This window comes from Hemiscyllium ocellatum, chromosome 48, assembly GCF_020745735.1.
Source record: "Hemiscyllium ocellatum isolate sHemOce1 chromosome 48, sHemOce1.pat.X.cur, whole genome shotgun sequence".
Lineage (NCBI taxonomy): Eukaryota > Metazoa > Chordata > Chondrichthyes > Orectolobiformes > Hemiscylliidae > Hemiscyllium > Hemiscyllium ocellatum.
The window spans coordinates 17,877,075-17,893,379 of NC_083448.1; the positions used below are offsets into that span (position 1 = coordinate 17,877,075).

General features: G+C 42.0%; 1 protein-coding gene across 4 annotated transcripts in view; it reads right to left on the bottom strand.

Moving 5' to 3' along the window:
* Window positions 1-8,181, bottom strand: part of LOC132836831 (rho-related BTB domain-containing protein 2-like) — a 54,317-nt gene extending 46,136 nt beyond the window's left edge. For all 4 annotated transcript variants that reach the window (XR_009647401.1, XR_009647400.1, XM_060856350.1 and 1 more), the window contains exon 1: window positions 7,734-8,181. The gene's annotated coding sequence lies outside the window, so the exon portion shown is untranslated. The remainder of the gene's footprint in view (window positions 1-7,733) is intronic.
* Window positions 8,182-16,305: the final 8,124 nt, after the last annotated feature.

Consider the following 16,305-nt stretch of genomic DNA (forward strand, 5'->3'; position numbering starts at 1 on the left):
CACCCATGTGTGACAATGCTGCTCCTTTAACAAGGTCATGTTGTCATTTTTTTTTCAGCAGGGTCATAAAGACATGGGTTCCGAGGTTCAGTGTTTATCTACTTGAAGAAGTTTTGAAGCTTAAAAAAAAACCCTTGTCCAATGAAAAGGGAGTGGCCAGTTCTCCCAGCTCAGCTTTTCTCTGGTTTGGTTTGGTTTTAGCAGTCTGGTTGCTCAGAGCTGCTGGTCAGGTTAAGCTGGGAAATCCAAAGGAACAACAACAGTGGAAGGAGGTTCCATGTTCAATCTCTCTACCATCTCTCTCTCTCTCTCTCTCTCTCCCCTGTAACAACCTGTGGCTAGTTTTACCTTTTTGCTGAGGTGGGGCAGGGGGCAGAAGGTGGCAGGGGGATTGGTTAAGTTATTTTGTTTTCTGTTCTCTTTCATTCGGTACACTATAAATGGATTTGTATTTTTTTAAACTCTTGAAAACTCCACTCATACCTGCTTGATCTAATGAGAAAAGTTTGGGTCTGGGCTTTCTTCTGGAAGTGTTTTCAGGAGGAACTGGCCTGGGTTCACATCACATGAATAATTTCTGGTTTGACAGAAGCACCAAGTCTAGATGGCAATGTGAATTCAAAACATAGACAACAGGCTCAAAGGGACCACATGGTCTATATCTGCTCCTATTTTGTATGCTCATATTACACATTTCAGTGAAGATGCATAGTTAGAACGAGAGACTTGATTTAAATTATTCCAGAGCCAATGAAGAACACGAGTTGAGCATCTACTTTGAATGTGAAAACATACGTAATGTTTTCGCAGATCGATCTAATCTGCAGCATGTCACACTGATTCCCAACATTACTGATTTATTTCCTTTTCACCCCAAAACAACAAGAATAAATTGCTCTTACACCAACAGACCATGTAAAACTTTAGTGCAAAGTCTGTTTCAAGAAATGCCTATTCTAATTCCATGATAATAAAAATACTTTACTCAGTGAAATGACAATGGTTGGCAAAACTCAGAAAAGTTTTAGCAACAGTTTTATGCACAGCCATATTGCATTCCTTGCAATTCCTCAAACAAAGTAACACCTGAGCAAATGAATACACCTACAAATTATACAAAGGAAATGAATTTCTCAACTAATCCAGAAGTTATGATTATTTGCCAATGCACCATGGTGAATTGCATTCTGCTGTTCAAGCATATCAAATAGAGCTCCATGTGCTGGAAAACGTGGTTTGTATTACAGTCAGGGAGATCACGTGGCTTGTGGTTACAGTGTAAGGTGTATATTGTGATAGACAAGGCATTACAAATAGCGTAATAAGTTGAATTATTAGTCACAGAATTTCATGCCTTCCAAGTTGCAAGGACATTGGCAGCGTTGTTCTTGCATGTTAGAATAGTCATAATCATAGAGTCAGAGATGTACAGCATGGAAACATACCCTTCAGTCCAACTGGTCCATGTCAAACAGATATCCGAAATTAATCTCGTCCCATTTGCCAGCACTTGGCCCATATCCATCTCAATCCTTCTGATTTATATATCCATCCAGATGCCTTTTCAATGTTATAATTGTACCAGCCTCCACCACCTCTGCTGGCAGCTCATTCCATATACTCGCCATTCTGGTGTGAAAACGATGTTCCCTTGCAAATCTTTTTCCTTTCACCTTAAACCTCTAGCTTTGGACTCCCCTACTCTGGGGAAAAGGGTTTTGTGTATTTACTCTACACCTCATGATTTTATAAACCTCAGCCTCCGAAACTCCAGGGAAAATAGCCACAACCTATTCAGCCTCTCCCAACAGCTCAAACCCTCCAGCCCAAGCAACATCCTTGTAAATCTTTTCCGAACTCCTTAAAATGTCACAGCATGATTCCGACCTGTGCTGGATAATTCAATCTCATTGGTTCAAAGAAATCTGTGAAGTTAAAAAAGAGATAACAACTTGAAATGCAGTTGGTTCATAAATATCTCTCCAGTTTCCGCCAAAACACAATCGGCTGAAAGTGTTTTTGGGAAGTAGTAATGTTTGTATGATGGATGCTCAGAAGCCAAGTACAGCTTCATCCTATGGGTTTCAAAGAAGAACTCTTCGGTGTCAGTCAGGAATCCCAGCTGTCAGTCTGACTTCAGCTCTTTCACACCTCACAGTCGAGAGTGTGTTGCTGGAAAAGCACAGCAGGTCAGGCAGCATCCGAGGAGCAGGAGAATCGATGTTTCAGGCATCAGCCCTTCATCAGGAATTAGGCTCATTCCTCATGAAGGGCTTATGCCCGAAACGTCAATTCTCCTGCTCCTTGGATGCTGCCTGACCTGCTGTGCTTTTCCAGCAACACACTCTCGACTCTGATCTCCGGCATCTGCAGTCCTCACTTGCTCCTCTTTCACACCCAGTCATCTCAAACCAGCGCACACCAATTATGGTTTGGTTTTTGAAGTGTCAAGTAGATTGTCTTCAACCTTATTGAAAATTATAGTCAGCTCAGCACGATTTAATTTCCATCCCAAATAGAATCGCAGCTATTGATTCCGTACAATTTCACAATTTTGAGGTCCAATGCGTCACACTCTCCTATCTGAGTCAGACGGTTATGAGTTTACGTCTCAATCCAGGAGGGGAAGAGACAAGTCAAGGATGATAATCTAGTTCAGTACCATGCGAGTGCTCCATTGTCACAGGGCTTTTTTTCAGGATCAGATGTTGAACTACGTTCCCATCTTCTCTCTTAAATGAGCAAAAAACATGGAAAACAGCAGTGCTGGAAATCAGAATCCAGCAATTCACAGCTCTTCGTTCCATTTTTAATTTTAAATAATCCCTTGACAATATTCCAATTCAGAATCAGGGTATTGTGCATTGCTGGAATGGCAAGTTAAGCAGAACTGTCAAGTAACTTCAACACAAGAAAACAAATCGAGGCATTTCAGGGTGGCAATATAAAACTAACTTTTACAATGAGCAACGTCTGATGACAAAGAGCTTGATCAAATCTTTTGGTTTTAACATGTGCCTCAAAGATGTAAAGCCGGGTCTGAAAGGAAAGAGATTAAGGGAAGAAATTTTAAAAATTTCAGGCACCAACATCTAGAGGGACTGCTCCCTCTGACAGGATTAAACTTGGAGATGTTGAAGAGACCAGAATGGCATGAACACAGTGATATCAAGTAGTTGTGGGGCTGGAGAATTTTGCAGAGAGGCTGGGTCATGAAGCAATTTGGAAACAAGGGAATTTTCAAATCAATTGCTCCTTGGTGGTGTGTGCCATTGCTGTTTAAGGAGCCCAAGGGTGATACAGGAACAGGACGGTCTGAGTTCAGACATGGTCAGCAAGATGGCCTCAAATTAACAGTCAAGTTTGACAGGTCAGTCACAATTTGGGTTAAAATAATTTTAACAGCCAAATAAAATGGGGGTAATAGCTGACATGACACTTTGGTCTTCAGGTCAATATCACTGTCCAGTCTCCATTGACTGTTCTAGAATAGGAGAAACTTGACCACAAAGGCTGAAGCAAGCAAAATTGTGGATCTCTGTTCCAGAAAACAACCCATTCCTGTCAATACAACAGATCTAAAATGTCTTCTTTTTGACTTGATCCATCACAAGTATTCAGTGGTCAATCGCATATACAGAAGCTATCAAACACAATTTTCAAATAACTTAAAATTTACTCAATCTTGCTTCCATGATTAGCAAGAATTTTTTTTGTAAATCTCAAGGACCGTGGATCAAAGCTGAAAGCTTGCTCATCTGCTTGCTGTACTACATCCTCAATTGGGTACTCAGTATGTTCAGTTCATGGCTAAAATTAACACTGTGCTTGTTAAAACTTAAATTAGTTTGTAAGTCTTCTTTCCTTGTTGCAAATCCTGAGCAGTACGTGGTGGAAACTAACAAGGCCCCAGCAGTTTGAGGAGTGGAGTTTCTCCTGGTGTCCTGGCCAGTTGTATCCCTCATGTCAGCAATCGAGTTAGCTGGTGACGTATCCCATTGCTTTATGTTTGAGACCTCACTGTACTCAAACTTGACTGCCAAATTTCCAAGGTGACCACACTTCTAATGTAAATCACGACTGTCAAGTGCCTTGGTTAACAAAGACACAATTCACATCCAACTTATTTCATTTCCTGAACCTCACGGTTGCTGGTTCAGTCACATTGGACATTTTCTGTCAATCCAGGGCAGTAAAGCCTGCCAAACAATAATTTCCACAAACCATCTCAATAATATCAAAGAAGTAAACTACACTGCAGAATGCATGCATAAGATCTCCTTCAGAGAAGTATCTGGCTACTCAAACGAGCATTCAACTCAAATCCTATGAGATGCAGTTGCCTCTTAATACTTAGGCAATAAATGATTTCTATCAATGTTGGTCAACTTGAGGAACAAATTAAAAGATGGAAAAATAAAAATGTGTCTGTAGATACAGTGGAATAACATGCTGTCCATTCTGGTTGGGGATGCTTCCACACACTCAAGTATCAAACACACAGACAATCACACACAATCACAAAGAAATTAGCCCTCATAAAACATTCAATGCTTTCAGGAAGTTTGATACCAGGTTCAGCCAAGGTCCATTGCAAGGTTAAAACATCTGCACCAGCATTACAAGGATGGAGACTAAGGAAAGACCATTCACTCCCTTGAAGAAGTATCTTTGAACTGGAAACATTGACTGTTTTTCTCTCCACCAATGCTGCCAAACCTGCTGAGTTTCTCCAGCACTGGCTGTTTTTATTTCACACCCCTCCAGCTCATTCTAATCATTCAATTAGATCATGGCTGATCTGCATCTAAGCTGTTGTTGCTTAATTAGGTTACATAAGACGAAATTTCAGTGCCTCATATGCAAGTCAAATGATGTCATTTCACATGTTACTATGCATTTGAACTTGTGTACAAATCTGCAAGGATTACTAATTTGGTAAATTTTACAATGGATGTTTTGTGCTCTAGCATGTGAATAATTATGTGTTGAGTCATTTACTAAAACTATTCTGACTAATGTTTAAAATCTACAAACAGTAATAAAGAAACCAAATTACGTCAACTGTTCTGTTTTCTGTCTGGGTCTTGCAATTTTTACAATGGAAATATTTACTCACTTAGACATAGTTTTCAAAGTTTAAATCCACTTAAATAAGATATTGAATTACAAATACCCTGTGGATATAATAAAACATGGAATTAAGTCAGGATGGAGGAGATGATGGCTCCCAGGCTAATGCTGTTATTTGAGGGTTTCACTCCATCATAACAGTTGGTTGAATGTAAATTCATTTAACAAATTTGGAAATTAAAGTTTCTGTTTCCTTTGAGAAAGGAAATCTGTCATCTATACCTGGACTGGTCTGCAGATGACTTCAAAGGCACAGCTATCTAACTGATGCTTAAATGCCCATTGAAATGGTCAAGCAGGTTACTCACTGGAAGAACATTTAGGGATGGGCAACAGATGCTGGTCAGTGACATCCAAATCTCAAAGAAGAATAAAACAAAGTCATTATGACCCTTATCGACAATGATTACACTTACCCAGTTTTGCAATAAGGTATAGAGCCATAGAGATGTGCAGCACGGAAACATACCCTCTGGTCCAACCTGTCCATGCTGACCAGATATCCCAACCCAATCTGGCCAGCACCCGGCCCATATCCCTCCAAACCCTTCCTATTCACATTCCCATCCAGATGCCTCTTAAGTGTTGCAATTGTATCATCCTCCACCACATCCTCTGGCAGCTCATTCCATACACATAGAACCCTCTGTGTGAAAAAGTTGCCCCTTAGGTCTCTCATATCTTTCCCCTCTCACCCTAAATCTATACCCTCTAGTTCTGAGCTCCCCAACCCCAGGGAAAAGACTTGGTCTATTTATCCTATCCATGCCCCTCATGATTTTATAAACCTCTGTAAGATCACCCTGCAGCACCACATAGCAGTCAGGACAGGAGAAGGGGAATAGGCGCCTCCTGTTTATCGATGAGGTGGTGACTGATGGTGGTATCCTGACTTAGAATGTCCTTGCTTAACAGAATTTTAAAAACTCAATCTTAAATTTAAACTGATCAAATTGAATCTTCTGAGGCAGCTCAGAGGCCACTCAGAATGAAGAAAGGGCTCTCCTGACCCCTCTCGAGATATGACCAACAGCAGAAAACCTCTCTCTCTCTATTAACACCAGTAACTCCTTCCAAACTTTGAAACACATAGAATCCTCACAGTGTGGAAGCTGGTCAGTCTGTTGTTAGAGAATTCTGGATCATTTTTAAAATTTGGGGAAACAGCCACAACTTAGAGAGGAATGTTTTTGAGTTTCAGCTTTTACTGAAGTTTTAAGCAGACCTGAGGTCCTTGAACTCAGATGGTTGTGGATACCACTACTTCCGAGAAGGAAAGAATATATAGTGAACTTGGCAGTGCAAAATTAGTGTCAGTCCTAGATGAGAAGTACTGAGATAAGCTGAGGTGTATGACAGTTCCAGAAAGCAGTTAGCTGCAGTTCCAGTCTAAAAGTTGAAGTCACAAGGGACTGAAATCTATCAAGATGCTCTACACAGGGACTCTGGTGTGAGGTGTATGGTGCTTTGATTAGGAGTAGGAATTAGGCCATCATGAACTAATCTATCATGTGGCTCGATGTACAGGTATGATCTCTGAACTGCTTAATTCTCAAATTTATATGCATTTTATTTTTCTGTAATGGGTAAAGGTCGCTGCCTCAGGCCGTCTAGCTGAAGTGCACTGCGGGGCTGGAGACTGTAAAATTGCACAGGCTGAGTACCTGACAAGATACACTGTGTAACAAGAACATCAAAAACATACTGAAGCAGCTCAGAGAAGCAAAATGATGCACTGAGAAAAAATACCCATTGCTCTTCCTGGGTCGAAGGGCCTGTTTCCACACTGTAAGTAATCTAATCTAATCAATATCCAGTTTGAACCTCCCCCCCCCACCCCCATCCCACCCCGGGCTGTATATCTGACATGGAGTGTTAGAGGAGTGCTCTTATACAGAGTGTAACGTGCTGTAAGTGGAGGTGTTCTTGCTAATCCTGTCATTTTCAAGTTGAAATGTTTTGTCGTGTATTGTGACAAATTTTATGAATAAAGTATATTTGGGGAGGGGGAGAAAAGCTGGGCTTCCCTTTTTCCTATGTTGAAAAATAATTCAGAAATACCTATTTCTATAAAGCTGCATGAAATATGACTGCCTCCCCACCTGCGTCTGTTACAAAGTGGGGGCCTGCAGGAAATGTTCAATTGCAGGAGGAAAACACTACGTTAAAAAGGTGTGAATGGGAATTATGAATCCCCTGCAGCACGATTGATTAATAATCCAGCCCGAGAAGACTTGGAGAGGGGAGGGGGAGCAAATACTTGGAACATGACACGATGGGCTCAGACAGGAGCTGAACCACATGCAGTGCTTGTGTGGGTCAGGCTCCAGGCGAAGTGAACGCGGCGCTCGACCCAACCCTCAAACCGAGTGCGCGCAGCTTGTGTGCTCTGCACTCAGAGAAAAGTCCACATCCCGAACCCTGTTACCAGGACAACCAGCTCAAATTTAGCCACTAATGAGCACGAATGGACTCTTAACAGAGACAGTCATTTCCCAAAATAGAAGAAGGATACATACCTATAAACATGTCATCAATTTATGTTTATACACGCACACACACAGATATATCCAGCAAAATGGTAATAAATCATCACGTACCGTGCCCAATGGAAAATCTTTCTTCAATGAGGAAGTAGGTTCCTCTCGGTTCGCCTGTTTTTCTCAGTGAATCGCAGGCACCTTCGTCATTGTATCCATTTGAATAGTGTATCAATTAAAAATAAATAACTCGACATTGTCGCAAAGGGAATGACTTCACGCTACGAGCTAAGACAAGAGAATCGTGCCACAAGCCGAAATCCCTGAAGGAATCATCTCTTCCGCAGAAATTACAGCGCCTGACTCCTGAATGTGGGAGAGAGAGAGAGAGAGAGAAGATGGAGTTGCGGGGAATGGAGGGGGGGGGGAGGTGGCAACAAGGGCTGCAGATCCAGGTCTGAAGGAAGATTGTTTTCCAACCAGCTTCACGCTGCAGCTATTACCTTCATTCATAAAAAAAGAAAGAGCAGGGATTCTGCAGCGGAGAGCGAGCGAGGGCTCAGAGATACTGTGCCCACCTCCTTTCCCCATCCCCATTGGCGCAGACAACAGCCCGCCCACTGCCCTGTCACAAGGATTTGGGGTGTTACCGACACGCCGATTGGCTGAGCATCATGGCCAGGATCTGATATTGGAAAGAGTCAGTCCCCTCCCCTTGTCCCAATCCCGCTGCTCCTCCCACTATCACCTGATGAGGGGAGCGACGCTCCGAAAGCTAGTGCCTCCAATGCAACCTGTTGGGACAATGACCTGGTGCTGTGTGGGTTTTAAGTCCAACAGCAGCATCTCCAAATCATGACTCCTCCGGCCAGCAGCTCACCCAACACCCATGTCCAGAATACAAACAGGAGGTACTCAATCCTTCACCAAAAGGACAATCTAACTGCTGCACGGAATTACAATGCTGAGAACACTTGCTGTAAAAAATAAAGATAGGGTCTATTAGATATTTTGAAAATAGTGAAAATATTGTACTGGAGCAACTCGGCAGTGACTGTGCAGGGAGAAACAAAAATGAACGCTTCCAGACCAGTTTTTTTGGTGTTATTTTTCCCGAGCGTCTGAAAACAGATGACACTATTTCCGTGTTTGATGAAAAGCAGATACGTTTGATGCGAGGAACAATAACACCCGAGCTGAACAAGATGGATTATGTTGCGGGCACACAGTCAAACTTTGATCCAAATTTTATGCCACGCCCCACCCCCCCAGCAGCTGATGCCTGGCTCGAAATCAACTTTGATTCCCGTCCTCCTGCCTAACTCACCTGACCATCTCAACTCCACTGAGATGGGACACTCATCGAAGGGATGTTTGAACATGAACCCTCATCGTGATAAACTGAGCAGCGCATTGGAAATCCCGAAGACGAAGGAGAACGGACAAACATGTGCTTCGCTGTGTCTTTGATCGTTCAATTCCATTGACTGGGAGATAAATGTGCTTTCTTCAAAAACACACAGATATTTCCAACCTATCTTGTAAAAGGCAACACGAAAGACTAAACAGCATCAGAATTCTGAAAGAACTCATACCGGACGCGTAACGTTAACTGTGTTTCTCTCACCACAAATGCTTCCAGACCTACTGAGTTTCTCCAGCATTCACTGTGTTGCTTGAGATTTCCAGCATCCGCGATATTTTGCTTTCATTCAATACGATTCAATGGCTGACTTGAGAACATCGATGAACATGAGACGATGGAATTCTGGGGTCATGTCCTCCTCCAAGATTTGCACCTGAAACAAAGAGATATTGCTGGAAAACTCAGCCGGTCTGGCAGCATCCGTGGACAGAAAACAGAGATAAGGTTGCGAGTGCAACTTCTTCAAAAGGCCATTTCTAAGGAAGGGTGGCGAGACGCGAAATGTTGACTGTTTCTATCTCTCTACAGAATTTGCCAGACCGGCTGAGTTTTCCCAGCAATTCTTGATCCAGGATTGCCTTCCATGATTCGGAAGTGTCACAATAACTTGCTTATAGACAGTGCCTTTAGTGTAGTTGAACGGGAATACGATTAAACAGAATTTGAGAAAGAGCCAAAGGGGAGATATTAAAATCCGTGAGCAAATGTTTCCTCCAAGGCGTAGCTTTAAGGAAGTAAATCTTCCTGAGAGAATAGCAAAGCGACCACCAATGATGTAAATCATTCATAGACAACAGACGAAAATTCGGGCCGAGATGGGGAGATGGTGGCAGAGACTGGGAAAGGTGTAAGGGCTGGAAGAAGTTACAGATATCGGGATGGGTTTGTAAAGGTTTCAGTGATATGGAGAGGTGGAATAGTTGGGGAAGTTAGAGAGAAAAGGAGCTTTGGAGAGGCTGGAAGTGGCCACCAGGAATTTTTTTTTCAGAAGTATCAACATTATATGTCTAGCTCAATGTGACTATTTCAACGATTTCTCTTCATCATTTATTCTAGAAGTAGATTTGCATTTATTTAGCACCTTTCAGAATGTTTGAATGATAGTCAATGAAGTATTTTTGAAGAGGTGTCACTGTTCTGATGAAGGACCTGCAGCAATTTGTACACAAGCAAACAGCAGTGTCATTTTAACCAGCCAATCATCCTTCCGTCACCACCCAAGTGCTTCAGGTGAGCCCGGCTAAGATGGCGTTCTGATACCTTTTTACCCTTGGGTCACATCTTATGAAATCTTGACCATGTCTCGACACAATTCCAGTGACAAAGTCAAAAAGCTGTGGTGCTGGAAAAGCACAGCCGCTCAGGCAGCATCCGAGGAGCAGGAAGGATCGACGTTTCGGGCAGAAGTTCCTGAATCAGGAATGAGCCTAATTCCTGATGAAGGGTTGATGCCTGAAACATCGACTCGCCTGCTCCTCGGATGCTGCCTGAGCGGCTGTGCTTTTCCAGCACCGCACTTTTTGATTCTGATCTCCAGCATCTGCAGTCCTCGCTTTGTCCTCACAATGACGGTGACACAGTTTGATAAAACTAAGGATCCAAGCCAGGCTACGTCACAAGAAAGTTCAGCATTAACCGTTATTTGAGGATTGGATTTGCATGTTCCTAAAGCAGATTGGTAAGGCCAGCAAGTTCCCGGTCCAAAAAAAGGCAGGGCTGGTTTTGAGACATTTATGAATCTCCTAAATGACACTGGGGTCTATTTTACACCTTGCTACTTATCTCTCTAAAGATAGTGAAAACTGCAGGTGCTGCTAAGTCAGAGTCGGTAATATGTGGAGCTGGAAAGTTACAGCAGGTCAGGCAGCAAGGGAAGTCGATGTTTTGGGTCAATTCCTCAATCAGATTGATGAAGGGTCCCGAGTCGAAACGTCGACATTCCTGCTCCTCCCTTGCTGCCTGACCTTCCAGCTCCACATTCTACCGACTCTGTTTCTATAAGGTAAAAACGAGGACTGCAGATGCTGGAAACCAGATTCTAGATTCGAGTGGTGCTGGAAAAGCACAGCAGGTCAGGCAGCATCCAAGGAGAAGCGAAATCGATGTTTCGGACAAAAGTTCTGTTTCTATAAAACTATCCAATCTTTCTTGCCAGTGAAATACTTACTGATTTCAGTCGGTCTGATTTTTAAGTCTACTTTAAATAAGAGAGACACATGGGCAAGGAAGACATGCTGGCACAGGGTAACAGGTGAATTTGATTACATTGTTATATAGATTGAGATTTAAAAGAGAAAGACAAGTCACAGGAAAAGGGAAACGTCCAAGGATTGGAGGAAATAAACAACAGGAAATAAAAATATTTGCATTTATCTCCCCTGTCTTTCACAATCTCTCAAAGCATTTCGCAACGAATGAAGTGTTTTTTGAAGTACAATTACCATTATCTTGAGGGGAATAGAGGGTTCAAACTGCCCTGTATAGCAAGATTCAAACCCAGTAATACAAAAACGGGTTTTCCTGTTGTGATGCTGGGAGATATAAATATCATCCAGATGCCAAGAGAACTGCTCATCTTTCAGCAGTTCACATACATTTGTTTACACTCATCTGACAAGGCAAATGAGTCTTGGTTGAAGATTTTATCTGAATGATTGCCCTTTAAGTGTCAGCTTTGACTCTGTTCCCAAGTCTCTGTAATTGTGCTTGGACATAATGTCCCTCTGACATCGCGGCATGAGTGTGACCACTGAATGCAGGTTCACCTCTAAATGAAATAGAGTCAGAGTCTCATGCTACATTTGCGTCTCATTCGGGTCAAGTGGCTCTGGATCAGGTCCTGGGTTCATCTGACCAGTCCTGTGACAGTAATTCATGTGCTCAGCAGACCAAACTTGACATCTTTTTTCACAGTGATTACAGTTTTTCCGGGACAGAAAGTGATTGTTCCATTTCAATGGCATAATGCTACTGTTGTGAAAGAAAAATTCTAGGTCTGTGATTTAGCAATGGATACGTTTTGAAAATGGTAAAATTTATATCACACATAATTTTTGGTCATCATGGACCAGTTAGGGCCGAAGGGCCTGCCACCTTGCTGGAGGACTCTTTTTACCAAGATATACTTTGGAAAGATAACAGCATGTGTCACAATTCAGCTGTCAATGATGTTCAAAGCAAAGTAATTAGTCAGGAAGTGTCTTGGTCAGATGTTGCAAGTGGAGCTTTTTGCTGAGGGTGAGGAGAACATGACTGAGTATCTGGAATAAAATAGGAGAAGACATGGATTATGATTTGTAGACCAACGATCCAATTTAGAGACTGTCAGCTAGATCCAAGGGAAGAGGGACAGAATGAAGCTGTTGTGATTTCAGGCAAAGAGGTACGCTTCCTGAAATGGATGTGGTCAGTGACAAGAAAGGAGGCATCAGGAATTAGTACAGTAAGGTGATAGTGAAGATTGTGGAAACGATGCAGAAAAAGATTGTGAACAGAATGAATTGATATGGTCGTCCACTTGAGATATGTGATGGAGATGAGATTGCCAGGACATCGGAAAACAGAACAACTGAAGATCACATTAAAAAAAATGGTGGCTAAGGAGTTAAATGCAATATGATCGGAAGGGGAATGGGTAACTGATAGGAGAAGATAGAGAATGGTAAGCAAACAGCATTGTGATGGTCCTCAGAAAAATGGGAGGAGTTGAAAAATAAAGTGAGATTTAAATAATTCTTCTCACATTTCTCGCATTTTGAAGTCTTAAAATAGAAAGTGGTGGAAAATAAACCCAAACTTGAAGAAGTGAATGTCCATGGTACATTTTTCTCCGTTTGATGAGTTAGTGGATAGTTTGGATATTTCTGGGACAGTCAGTCTGACCAGCTGTACTACTGCTGGACCTCGATTACATATCATTTAAAAACAAATGTGAAGTGATTGCCCATCTTGCTTTCCTCTTTCAGATATGTTGCTGCAGGGCATAAGAACTACCTTACAGTGTTATCAAAATGGCTTGAAATCTCTGCTTACGTTACATATATTGAAGATCATCTTCTCATACATGTTAAATTCAACAGAACAGATGCGAGGAACAGAAATAATCGCAGTCATAATTTATTTGATTGGATTAAGACAGTCAAATAACGATCCTGTTGTTGGGACGAGATGAAAAGTAGCGTTGAGAGGTTCATGTGGAACATTAGCACTGACGAGGATCTGTTGGGAACAATTGTCTGTTTCAGGGGTATAGATTCCGTTGAATTTACAATCCATGATCAGGACAAAGAACGAGTCTTTAATTAGTGCCATCTGCAGGTTTAAAGCAGGGCAATCTTGGGAAATGCAAACTCTGAACTGAGAAACGTTGCCGCTTTAAGTGTGTTAACTCTTTTTAATTCAATGACAGAGGGGTCACTTGGAATTGAACCAAGTTTCCACTTTGTTGCTCAGTTGGCGGGAACAGTGATTTCAAGACCCAGAACTGAGACCAGGTTTAATGGGAGGGCACTCACTTCTCCTGAAGTGGTCAATTGGAAGCCTTCATCTGACGCTGAGCTCGCCTCAAATTCCTCTTGTCGTGCAGTGGTATTGTGCCGACCCTTGGACCAGGAGGTTCGGGTTCGAGTCCCACCTGCTCCAGTTGTTTGAAGAAAACCGACAAGTTGGCTGATATTATTCATGCTGACCTACTGAACCCACCTGTTGCCTGCCACTGTCTTGGCGCCCCCAAAATGAGCAAACTTCCTCAGCAACATACCTCAGCAAACAACTTTAACTTAAGGAATGGGAATACGTAGCTAATCTCCACCACTAGGACCGCAGTACAACCCAGTCCGGCGGGGATCCTGCCAGAGGAGGAGATCCTTTCCATTGACCGAGTTGCTGACTAATCGCCTGGACATCAGCAAGTAATGAGGCCATTGCTTAGTTCTAGAGAGTTGCACCACGAAATAAATTTTAAAAATGCCTGAGGAAGGAAAAATGCTGATTAGCTGTTCATGACTCTCCCTGTGATAACATGTAGTGGCATGACATAACAGCACATCCAAAAACACTGACAAAATTACACACAGGTTTCAAGCGAAGACAAGCTTCATGGAATTGCACATCGAATACATTTTAAAACACCACGTATTATTTGACTTCCATATTCTTGGTCCAAACACATATTCCTGATGAAGGGCTTATGCTCGAAACGTCGAATTCCCTATTCCTGAGATGCTGCCTGGCCTGCTGTGCTTTGACCAGCAACACATTTTCAGCTGTGATCTCCAGCATCTGCAGACCTCATTTTTTACCCAAACACATATAAGTAATTATTCAATTCAATATTAATCAGACAGTTCTGAAAAGATTTATTCTTTGTCTAGACTATGATTCTTCTTTGAATCTAAAACTTTCAAATTTAGAACATGCAAATGAAATCTGAGAATAACAGCAGAGAAACAGTTAAGTGGACTGAAAAATACTTTCAGAATATAAATCAGAGTATGTGAGCACACGTCACCGACCGTTTGACCTCTGCACAATACATTGCAGGTATATGCAGAGTAACTCTTGAGAAGGCAACTACTTACGGCATTGTCAATGCAACTTTAATAATCTGTACTGTCTGTCAGAGCAATCATATTTCTAGCTTCATTTTACCCCCCGAGAAAATGCATGATGTGTTATAATGTAAAAGTGGCAGTGTCATGTCCAAACTGAATTGATGTCAATGTAACTTGAAAATAATTAATAGATTATACTGTGTAAACAAATTATTTTGTTTTGCAATATCTCCCATTTTCTCAATTTCTTTGCACGGAATATTAATCAGCACCCAAGATTCCAGACTTGTGACCTCCACCCAGTTCAATTACTCAGGAGTTACTTTCCTGTATCTTAACTGACAATGGTAAATGCACAGAGAAGTGGGTACAAAAGGGGCAATGCTCTGAAAGCTTGTGATTTCAAATTAACCAGTTTGTCTATAACCTGTTGTTGTCTGACTTCCGACCTTGTCCACCCCAGCTCAGCAATGTCACCTTCACATCCCATACTTATAAGGCTCGGTAGTTCAGTTTCTGCTTCACAGGAACATTCTCCGATAGTGGAGGATTCAATGATGGTAATTTTATGTTACCAGGGCCAAGATTAGATTCTCTTTTGTTGGAAATGGTCTTTCTATGACAAGACTGGCATGAAGTGTGGCATAAGTGGCATAAATATTTATTGTCAAATATCAGTCCAAGCTTGTATGTTGTCCAGGTCATGCCGCAGTTGAACACAGACTGCTTCAGTATCTCAGAAGTCACAAATTGTGCTGAACATTACACAATCATCAGTGAACATCTTTGTTGTGCTGAGGACACTACCCTGAGGAACTCTTGCAGAGATGTCCTCGAGCTGAGATGATGGATCTCCAACAACTATCAGCATCTTCATTTGTGCCAGGTATGTCTCCATCCAGTGAAGAGTTTTTAACTCAATTTTCATTGACTCAAATTCTATTCAGGCTCCTGCATGCCAAAATCTGTCAAATGTCACATTGATGTAAAGGTCTGTCACTCTCACCTCACTCCTGGAATACAACTTGTTAATTCATTTTAGAACCAAGGCACTAATGAGTTTGGGAGCTGAATGGCCTTGGCAGAACCCAAACTGAGCATCAATGAACAGGGCATTTGTGAAGCAAGTTCTGTTTGATTGCATCTTTGATGATCTCTTCCGTCCGTTTATTCCTGATCCGGAGTACGCTGATGGATTGGGATGGATTTGGTCAACTTGTGTGTACAGGACAAATGTGAGTAAATTTCCACTCTACCAGGTAAATAAATTAATGTCGTCGTTGTAATGCAAAAGCTGGGCGAGGGACACAGCAGCTCCAGAAATCTTCAGTACTATTGCTGGAATCTTGTCAGGGCCCATTATCTGAACAGAATTGAGTACCTCTCGCCATTGTTTTGGTCTAATGTGGAATGAAGACTGCCATCTACAATGCTGGGGATTTTTAGAACAGGCCAAGGTTGATTGTCCATTCGGCACTTCTGGCTGACTATTGTTGTGATTGCTTCAGCCTTACATTTGTGACATTTATATGTATGTACAATTGTTATCAGTATTCATTACTGATACACCATACTCCAGATAAATTGTTGAGAATGACTCCAAGTACATTTTTCCTTTCTGTTGGTTCCCTCTGGTGCAGGCCAAGTCTGGCAGTTTTGTCAGTGGTGGTGCTGCTGAGTGACTCATGCTCACGGATATTGAGTCCCCCACCCA